We start from the raw sequence: 9,732 nt of genomic DNA on the forward strand, positions 1-9,732 counted from the left end.
TAGCTATACCAAGAGGGTAAGGGGAAAGGGGGGTGGTCTGGGGAATGGGGGAAAATTGATCACAATGATGTTCATATAATCCCTCTCTGAGGGACAGACTACAGAAAAGTGGGTGAAGGCAGACATTAGTCATGTAAGACATGAATAAATAATAACAATTTATAAATTATCAAGGGTGAGGAAGTGAAGGCGGGGGAAGAAGGGGGAAGATGAGGAGCTGATACCTAGGGCTCATGTAGAAAGAAATGTTTTGAAAATGATGATGGGCAACAAATGTACAAATGTGCTTGACACAATGGATGTACCGTATATACTCCAGTATAAGTCGACCCGAATATCCGCAAAGGTACCTAATTTTACCACAAAAACTGCATTTAAAAATATGCTGAAAAACTTGGCTTATACTCAAGTATATACGGTATGTATAGACTGTGATAACAGTTGTATCAGCCCCCTATAAAATGATTTTTAAAATAATGAATAAATAAGAAAGTTTTCAGATTTATTCTGAGTTTTAATGATATATAATTTTCATACCACACAATTCAATGGTTTAACTATTAAGAGTGAAAGGGTGGAGTTTAGTCTGTCATTCAGGTTGGAGCTTGATGGCCTCATTTAGAGACACTAAGGAGATAAATAGGTTGCTGGAGGTAGGACACATGCTTACTCCCTGTGAGACATCCCTGTGGAGAAGACAGATGGAGAGTAGCTGATGGAGCAAGCTCTCTGGAGCTGGAGTCCTGGCAGCACTGAGATGCTCACAATGCCACTGGATCCACAAGACCTTCCACCCACTGGCCTGTGATCTTCCTGCATTTGGCATCATTTCATGTGTTTCATGAGTCTGAAGGATTTTATAGATTGGTATCAGACATAACGGCTAATATTGGGCTTATGGACTTGATCTGAACTAGGCTGGGATGTTTTCTAAATATTCAATTGCTCTCATATATAAACCTCTTTCTTTAACATAAATGAGTGTCTGTGAATTCATTCCTCTAGTCTACCTGGACTAACACTCTTTCTTTTACATAAATGAGTGTCTGTGAATTCGTTCCTCTAGTCTACCTGGACTAACACACTTGCTATGTGTCAGCACTGATTCAATGGGAGTGCTTGGTTTTTGGTTTTGTTGTAGTAGCCTTGTTTTGGTACTGTCTCAAATTTTTCATATCAGAGATTAAACTCATCAGCCAAGTCAATAAATAAATTTTAATGAGAATCTGCTACTTAAAGTCATTGGATTAATGTAAACTGTGTCACATGCATGATAGAAATAAGCCATTTTTAATACATCTTTTTGTGAGATATCTGGTTTGTCTGATTTGTCACATTCTGTGAAAAATAGTCCTCATTACTGAGTCCATATTGGAGATACTGAATTCAAAGAGCAGTCAGAAATATTTTATAGCATTGCTCTTTTTTTAATTTTTAGTTGTATTTATTTATTTATTTAATAGGGGCTCATACAACTCTTATTACAATCCATACATACATCAATTGTGTAAAGCACATTTGTACATTCATTGGCCTCATTCTCAAAACATTTGCTCTCCACCTAAGCCCCTGGCATCAGCTCCTCATTTGTTCCCCTCCCTCCACACTTCCCCCTCCCTCATGAACCCTTGATAATTTATAAATTATTGTTTTGTCAAATCTTGCCCTATCCGACGTCTCCCTTCACCCACTTTTCTGTTGTCTGTCCCTCAGGGAGGAGGTTATATGTAGATCCTCATAATCGGTTCCCCCTTTCTACCCCAACTTCCCTTCGCCCTCCCAGTATTGCCACTCACACCACTGGTCCTAAAGGGATCATTTGTGCTGGATTCCCTGTATTTCCAGTTCCTATCTGTACCAGTGTACATCCTCCGGTCTAGTTATATTTGTAAGGTAGAATTGGGATCATGATAGTGGGGAGGAGGAAGCATTTAGGAACTAGAGGAAAGTTGTATGTTTCATCGTTGCTACTTCACACCCTGACTGGCTCATCTTTTCCCTGAGACTCTTCTGTAAGGGGATGTCCAGTGGCCTACAAATGGGCTTTGGCAATCTCCACCTCATTCACAATGATATGATTTTTTGTTCTGATGATGCCTGATACCTGATTCCTTGGACACCTCGTGATCACACAGGCTGGTATGCTTCTTCCATGTGGGCTTTGTTGCTTCTAAGCTAGATGACCACTTGTTTACCTTCAAGCCTTTAAGACCCCAGATGCCATATCTTGTGATAGCCAGGCATCATCAGCTTTCTTCACCACATTTGCTTATGCACCCATTTGTCTTCAGCGATCATATCAGGGAGGTGAGCACACGATGATATGATTTTTTGTTCCTTGATGCCTGATAACTGATCCCTTCAGAACCTCATGATAATGCAGGCTAGTGTGCTTCTCCCATGTGGGCTGTGTTGCTTCTGAACTAGAAGGCTGCTTGTTTACCTTCAAGCCTTTAACACCCAAGATGCTATATAGTTTGATAGCCAGGCACCATCAGCTTTTTTCACCACATTTGCTATTCACTCGCTTTGTCTTCGGCTATTGTGTCAGGAAGGTGAGCATCACAGAATGCCAGCTTAGTAGAACAAAGTATTGTTGCATTGAGGGAGTACTTGAGTGGAGGCCCAATGCCCATGTGCTACCTTAATACTAAACCTATAAATATATGCACATAGGTCTATTTCCCCATCCTCATATATAAATATATTTACATATGTACATGCCTTTATTTAGCCCTCTACAAATGCCCTATGCCTCCTAGCTCTTTCCTCTATTTCCTTTGACTTTCCTCTTATCCCACTAGCATGCTCAGTCTTCATTTGGATTTCTGTAATTCCTCTTGGTTACATTACCCTTGATCACACCCTAACAGGCTTCCGACACCCACCTCACCACCTATTTGGATCACTTGTTGTTCTCTAGTCCCCGGGTTTGTTAACACCACTACCTTTTCCCCAACTTCCGCCTCTCCCCCTGGAACTGTCGGTCCCGTTGTTTTCTCCTCAAGATTGTTCATCCAGCCTATCTTATTTAGACAGACCTGCGGAGATAATAACATGCACAAAACCAAGACAGAGCAAAACAAAGCAACAATATACAACAACAACAACAAACCAATGACAAAACAACAAGAAAGAAAAGCTTGTTATTAGTTCAAGGACTGTTGGTTGGCCTTTAGGAGTGTTTTCCAGTCCAGTCTGTTGGGGCACCAAGCCCTGGCCCCAAAGTCCACCTTTAGCATTCCCTGGGGACCTTGCCACTCCGTTCCCTTGCTGTTCTGTTGCACCACCTTAGTGTTTTGCCTCGGTGTGGCAGGATCAGATCAGGCACAATTCCCACACTGTGTCTCCAGTGCTGTCCCCTGTAGGGTATAGCATTGTTCTTATGCCAAAATTATAGGTGATTTAAACAAATGTTATGATGAAGATTGAATAAGCTCTATGATGAAGGTTTATTTGATTTTTTTTTTGGTTTATTTGATTTTAGGATAAATTGACACACATTAAAATAAGTCAAAAAGTATTGTTACTAAATCATAGAAACCCTTATTAAACAAAAGTATTAAAATGTGAGCAATTATTTCACAATACATTCTCCATCTAGGTCTAAACACTGCTTTTTGTGAACTTCTCATTGTGAATTAGCTGAGGGTTTGTATTTCACATTATCATTTTTGTATTCAGTAACTTAAATTACTTATCAGACCTCCCTATAGCTTGTTCTTTCCCCACCCCCTTTTCTCTTCTTACTCTTGTAGACTATTATCCTCACCTTCACACCTGTATACCCTGTAACTTATCGCTTCCCCTTCTTTTCCCACCCATCCCTGCTAACAATAAAACTCTGTTTCTTTTAATATGAGAAGTTTTTCTTGAATTTTTCCTTTACAATAGTGGACTTATACAATATTTTTCTTTGACGGTTGACTAACTTCCTTCAGTATAATGTTCCCCAAACAATCCAGGCCATGAGATATTTGGTAATCTCATCATTATTGCTTAGCAATGTGCAGTAATGTATGTATATGCCAAAAGTTTATATTTCTCTTCTTCCCCTACTGGGCATTTAGATGTTTCCATCTTCTTTCCATTGTGAATAGAAATAATGGTGTGCATAAATCTATTCATGCTTTGCCTTGTACTCCTTTAGGGGATTTATCAAGTTAAAGGACTGTTCAGTCATAAGATTATTTTATCCCAACTTCTTTGAGGAAGCACCATACCTCTTCCACAGTGCTTGCACATTTTTAGAATCCCACCAGGAGTGTATGGTGTGTGAGGGTATTAATCTTCTGGTACCTTTCAGGCAATTGTTCATTTTTCTTTTTTCTTTCTTTCTTTCTGACATAGCTTTCAATACTGGTGTTGGGGTCTCTAATCAATGTTATAATTTGCATCTTTCAGATGGCTAGTGACTGCAAGCATTTCTTCATGTTTGTTGGCTGTATATATGTCTTCTTTGATAAAACTGTTTATGTCCTCTGCCCATTTTTCTTTGGATTATTTGTCTTCTTAAAGCGTTGTGGTTTTCTATAGATTTTAGATTGTTGGCCCCTGTCTGATGGATCATTTTTGAGTTGTTTTCCTAGTCTAGTCCTCAGGCTCTCTTTTTACTTTTTTGATGAGGTCTTTTAATGTGCATAACTGTCTTATTTGTAGGAAAGGACAGTTAGCTATTTCTGCTGCCTGTATGTTTTTTGTTATGTGTTAGGAAGGGCCCTTAAATGTGTCCCTCATTTTTCATTTTCATCTTTATGAGTCTAGGGTTTATATTTAGGTCTTAATCTATCTCAAGGAACCCTGATGTTGTAGTGGTCAGGCGTTGGGCTGCGATCTTCATGGTCAGCAGTTAGAAACCATCAGCTGGGCTGGATTTTCTACTCCTGCAAACAGTTACAGTCTCAGGAACCGACCGGGTTTCACTGTGAGTCGGCAGACTCAATGGCAGAGAATCTGTCTATCTTGAGTTTGTTTTGTATATTGAGTGAGAGATGGATTCTGCTTCACTCTTCTGCAAGTGCACATTTCATTTTGCTCACACCATTTGGTGAGGAGACTATGTCTTCTCCAAACGTAGTCTCCAGTAAGTGGATAGACGTGTTTCTGGGTCACCTGGTCCACTGGTCTACGTATGGCGAGCACTGCATCAGCAAAAGACTGTTTGGGCACTGTGGCTGTGGAGTAGGTTTTGTGGTTAAGAAGTGAGAGGCCTCACACTTTGTTCTTCTTAGTAAGCAGTGCTTTGTTCTTTTAAATTGTTGTCGATTTATACTCTTAGCTAATGCTAAAATCTGAAACTATGGTTTGTATGAGTTCTAGTTTTTCTTTCTAACACTTTTTTCTGCTCTCTTCCTCTTTCTCTCCATCCCCTGACAGTATCTGGAAACCATCCTTCTAATCCCTGTTGTGGTAGCTCCTGTGCCCTCCATTCTTCAGAAGGGCCTTGGCTTTGTTGTCCTCGAGACAGCATGATGAAATTGTTAAGGTGTAAAGTCACCCGGATCATGTAGAAGTAGTTGACTCTGTCAAGTGATGTGAGAACAGAAAACATGGAAACAACAATATTAAAAGCAAACAACAGCAACAATGACAGGGGAAAAAATTAAAACACCAAAAACAACAGAAAAAGTATGAACTTGCAAACAACCACATGAACCTCACACACACACCCATCGGCCGCATCCAAAACTATCAGCTGCTTTTTCTTCGCAGTCCCCAGGGTGTGCGTGTTAATGTCCTGCCCAGGGTTTTCAAGTTATAACGTTCACCAGTGCTTGATAGCGCCATCTGTTACCCTTTCAGGTCAACTAGTCATTGTAGAGAGTTAGGAACTACGTCCCCCCTCTTGCGTCCTGTGTCTCTCCACTGGTGAGCTATCAAAACATCAGAAAAAGAGAACCACAAGAAAGAAGAAAACAAAAACAAACAGACAGAAAATAAAACGAGCTATGGATTTTTCCTCAGAGCCCCATCCTGCAGCAGGCTCTGTGGCTCTCAGCAAGTGTGCGTAGTAGGGTCGTTTCCTCCTCAGTTGCCCTGGGTGGTTTATCAGGACAAAAGAAAGAGGGTCAGGGTGGATCCACTGGATTGCTTTTTGACCCAGGACAATCAGGTGGTAAAAGCCTCTGCCAGCCCAATGCTTAAATTTGTGTGGGGAGTCCCAGCTTCTGACATCTGGATTGCATGGCTTTTAGGCACCAGGGAATGAGCCGTGGAGAACCCGAAATGCTTCAGTCCCCCCTGGGTTAGTTCATGGAACCTCCTTTGCTGGGTGGCATTTCTGCCCGGCCTGCCCCTTCATCAGGCTGCCCTCAGTGCCTCGTGTATGCAATCAGAGAGGTCAAAGCAGCTTCTGGGTGCACTGTGGGCGGCCGAGTCATTGTCTCATTTGTCTGGGAGGTATGGGCAGTGGGAAGGTTGCTCACGTCCCCTTCATAGGCTCTGCGACGTGGGAGTTATTCTGCTGGTACTTACTCAGCTGGGAAGTAATTCTAAGTTGTCTTTTCTGTTTATTCAATGGGGATTTTCTCAGTACTGCAAGCCCACACAGTTACCCCTTCTTCAGAGATCCGGGCTCCACAATTCTCTCTACCTGCACTTTCGGGCTTCTTTTTTACAAAGGGAACAAGTTGCACATCAGTCTACATCACTATTTTTTACCAGCAGTCTAGATCTGCACACTTGGTAAGGTGCTGTGCCCATCCCTGTGAGAGGTTTTAGAGTCTCTACCCTGGGTGTGCCCTTGGGTTAGGCATTGGATTGCTAAATGCAAGACTGTTGGTTTAAAGTCATCAGTTTCTCTGTGATGGACAGGTGATGACACCTGCTCCCGTACAGATGGATGGTCTCGGTAACCCTACGTAGGGTTCAAAAAATCCAGGCGCACTGCCATTGATTCAATGCTAACTCCTAGCTACCCCCCTGAGGGTTTATGAGACTGTTAATTGTTTATGGAAGTAGGAAGCCCACTCCTTCTCCAGTAGAGCTTCTGGTGGTTTTGAACTTAGGACCATGTGGATATCAGGCAAAAGCACACCACTACATCACCAGGCCTCCAAGGGGCTGCTGGGTCAAAATGCATTCGATTGCAGTGAATTTGGGTAGCCATTTCCAGATGAATTCAGCACTCTTTAATATAAACCATATAAAAGTAGCAATTGTCACATTATTGAGGGACTCAAAAGGTGTTTCTTTTTGCTGTACTTTGAGTTTGGGGAAGAAAAAAAATATGAAGGGGCAAGAATAGGAATTTCGAGTGAGTACATGTCACTTTAAGGTCAAAAGTGCACCTCACCCAATCTATGATATTTTCAATTGCCTCATTTGCTCTCTAAAGCTGGACAACAAATAAAAACTAAAACAAATAAATCCATTTAACTTAATTATGTTCTTGGAGATTCTTAAGTATACCATAGATTGTCAGAAGAATAAACAAATATTTATCTGAAGAATAGGCAGAGTGTTTGCTAAACATGAGAATGCCAATACCTTTTTCCTGCCCTTTGAAACATGGACCAGCAGAGACTAGTCTATAGAGAAGGACCCCATTGTTGGTAGAGTCAGAAATGAAGTCCATCAGCAAGATGAATTAACACAGGAGCTACAGAAATGGTAACTATCATGATGCTGGTGCAGGGCAGAGCAGGGTTTCTTTGTGTTCTATACAGGGTTGCTATCATTTGGAAAGAAGTTTATGGTGCCCTGATGGTGCAGTGGTTACATGTTGGGCTGCTATCCCATGGTTGGCCATTGGAAGCATTTGAAACATTGGAAACACCAGGAGAAAAGCTGCCCTTTCTACTCCCAGAAAGAGTTACAGTCTCAGCGACTCACAGTGGCTCCTCACTCACTAGGAGCCAGTATTGACTTGATGGCAGTGAGTTTGGGGTGGGGGGTGGGGTTCTGGTGTATTTTAATAGTAACATTCATTTAGTTAATTTAATATAAATGTTGTTATTGGCAATCCAGGCATTGTTTTGTTTTGTTTTTATATTAAAGAAATGCTGTGAAGATCATATAATTGCATGTGTATACACATACACATACACATTAACGCACAAGTCCATGTTTGTGATAATTCCTGATAGGTTATCTATGACAAATTTTTAGACTACCTATGCCAAGTTAAAAGAGATATATGATATTTGATTATTTTATTCCACATGATATATTTCCAACATACAGATATTAATTGGCAGTAGGGAATGTGTTTCGAAGATATCAAAATGAACATTTACATTTATTTAAAATAATATTTTATCTTTTTTAAATTTCACAGAGATAACCTTATTTTCCTAAGCCACTATGAATGCTTTCTGTATTTTAATTCAAGTCCCCTTTTTAAAACACCCACACTATTACTCCACGCTTGTTAACAGAGAGCTCCCCCTGTGGGCACTCCTTAACGGATGCATTCCTCCCAACCAAGCACAGGAAGGCTCTCACCTCTAATTAGTTTTGAAAGCCTATTGATTATCCCTGTAAAGCTCCTCTCACAACTGCTGCCTCATTTCCAGATGCAGTAGTGTCACACTAATTCCTGTCCTTATCATTCCACCTCTGAACCGCTGTAATAATTCCCTAACTCTTTACCTCTCAAACACGGTCCTATAAAATAAATTGCAAAGATGAACACTTAGTATCTCTTATTGCATCGCCCTCTGCGACCCTTTCTCTCTAGTTGTTAAAGTATACTCAATAACCCTGAACTCACCTTGAGCATTCTGATGTGCAGAACTTTCCCTATGCTACTCCTTCATTCAAAAATGCATCCTCCCCCGCGTTTCCTCGCCTTCCTTTCCCATGCCCTCCTTTTTGAAGCCTCCCTATAAATCAAGCCCCAGATTAAAGCTTCTTCTGCCTATTCTTAAACCTAAAGAAAATTTCCCTTCTGGGTTGCATGGATTATAATTTCCTTAATCTTTCTATTTTGCTGCTTCCTCATTTGCACAATGGGTATAAAGACAGCAACATACCTGCAGAGTTAGCCTGATTTGATGACACAATCCATAGTAAGAATGTAGAGGCATATCTGAACACTGTAAATGCTTCACAAATGTGCACATGCTATCCTTAGAAAGTAGGTGGCTGTAATGTTGATGATTCTATTTGTGTCAGTTCTAATTGAGTAGAAAATCATTTTCTGGAGAGCAGGGATAGTGTCATATTTTGGTTATCAGTAAATTACCTTTCATAGAGTAAGTATCAAATTACTACCTTTTGAGTGTAGGACAATCCTTGAAGGACGATTGGATAAATATCACTGGGGCCAGAGTTCCCTTTATGGGGTCTGCAGCAGCTTTGGAATTCTGGACAATTCAGGAGAACAGAAATACCTGCCTCTCTGAGTAAGTGTGAGTACATTTTATTGAAATAAGACTTATTTTTGATGAAAAGACAAAACAATACTTTCACAGTAACTGTTCACACTTGTCTTCTCTACTCAAGGTCTCCCAACTGCGTGTTGTCGTGAGGAGGGTGGGAAGAAGGCTATCAAAGGCTGTGCACAGATCCACTGTTTACTCTCAGAAGTCCTCTCACCTCTTTGGAGCTGGTAGTACCAATCTATGGCTTCCAGGCTGTAGCAACACAAAAGTGAAAATATTGAAATAATGGTAAATTATTATCTGATTTTTAATAACTAAAATTCTGCTGATGACAAATTCTTATTAAAGAGTAGCTATACAATACTGCAGAAGTGTTTCTTGAATTTCTAAGACAAAGTTTCAAGCC

The sequence above is a fragment of the Echinops telfairi genome, unplaced genomic scaffold (assembly GCF_000313985.2).
Source record: "Echinops telfairi isolate 266 unplaced genomic scaffold, ASM31398v2 ScPeMD7_3533;HRSCAF=4204_0, whole genome shotgun sequence".
In the NCBI taxonomy this organism is placed as follows: Eukaryota; Metazoa; Chordata; class Mammalia; order Afrosoricida; family Tenrecidae; genus Echinops; species Echinops telfairi.